Here is a 1,681-nt window from a genome sequence, read left to right on the forward strand (position 1 = left end):
ATTTTGGCTAGAGTATGGTTGATAGTGTTGTGATGGAGAATGTACGTCGGGTTGATAAGGGCTAAGTTGTTGGGAGACATTGTGGACATGTTGAGTTTGTTCATTTTGGCTAGAGTATGGTTGATAGTGTTATGATGGAGAATATACGTCGGGTTGATAAGGGCTAGAGTATGGTTCATAGTGTTGTGATGGGATATAGTTGGGATTATGCATGTTTGAGGTTGATGGCTGATTTGTTGAAGTAGGACCACTTTCAAATGTAATGTATAACTCAATGGTGCCAAGTTGTGACCATTGTGCATAAACATCAAACATGAGTTGAACATCTTCGTCATCACAAACCTTCATCAATTCAAATCTAGTTGTATTTTCACCAAAGAAGACAAGGTGTCGATAAACTATATCAGTTATCGTCACATTGTCGTCGAACTGCAACTTTTTCTTAATGACATTCTTTAGACGAGCAAGGTTGCTACTAGAATGTACTTTGAATGCCTTTTTGTAATCACTTACAAATGTTTTCTCTTCAACTCCATCGACAATTGAACCATTGTAATAAACAATACAAATGACTTGTTGAGAAGCCATGATTATGTAATTGATAGAATGTATAATGAGATAGAAGGTATGATGAGATAGAAGGTATGATGAGATAGAAGGTATGATGAGATAGAAGGTATGATGAGATAGAAGGTGTGGTGAGATAGTGTGATCTAGTTTTCTATTTATAGAAGTTAGTAAGATTGAATAGATCAATTTGATTGGTTCAACTAAAAGTATGAGGATTGATATTTTTCTACTAAATCACAACCGTTGATAAATAAATTTGGATGGTCAAGATTAAAAGATTGAATAGATCAATATGATTGGTCCACCTAAAAGTATGAAGATTGATATTTTTCTACTAAACCACAATCGTTGATAAATAAAATTTGGGTAGTCAAGATTAAAGATTGAATAGATCAATTTGATTGGTCCAACTAAAAGTATGAGGATTGATATTTTTCTACTAAACCACAACCGTTGATAAATAAAATTTGGATGGTCAAGATTAAAGATTGAATAGATCAATTTGATTGGTCCAACTAAAAGTACGAGGATTCATCATCAAACATCCACAACCATCGATTAAAAGAAATGAGCGTCTGGGATTCATCATCAGGGGATCGTTGCCTGGCCCTGCGACCTCTCAAAGAAGTCGTATCCTGGCCCTGCGACCTCTCAAAGAAGTCGTACCCTGGCCCTGCGACCTCCCGAAGGGTTCGCACTTTGGGGATGCGACCTCCCACGTGGCTGAATCTGGGGATCGCTTTCTGGCCCTGCGATTTCCTATATAAACATCCCAAACCTACATCAACCAACATCATCAAACACACTTCCTCTATCTTAATCTAAAAATCACTATCTCCAACTTCTCAAACACACTTTCTCCGATTTCTCAAACACATTTTCTTCAACTTTACTCATGGAATTATCTAAAAATCATAGAGCTGAAAGTCGATACATTCAAGCATTTGTAAGTATTTGATATTAATTTCTTATATATTATTAATTTATATATTATTAATATTATATTTTATATTAATGTGTTATATATAGAATATTTTATATATTATTAATTTATATATTGTTAATTTTATATTTTATATTTTATATTAATGTCTTATATATAGAATATTTT

The sequence above is a fragment of the Cicer arietinum genome, chromosome 5 (genome assembly GCF_000331145.2).
Source record: "Cicer arietinum cultivar CDC Frontier isolate Library 1 chromosome 5, Cicar.CDCFrontier_v2.0, whole genome shotgun sequence".
NCBI lineage: Eukaryota > Viridiplantae > Streptophyta > Magnoliopsida > Fabales > Fabaceae > Cicer > Cicer arietinum.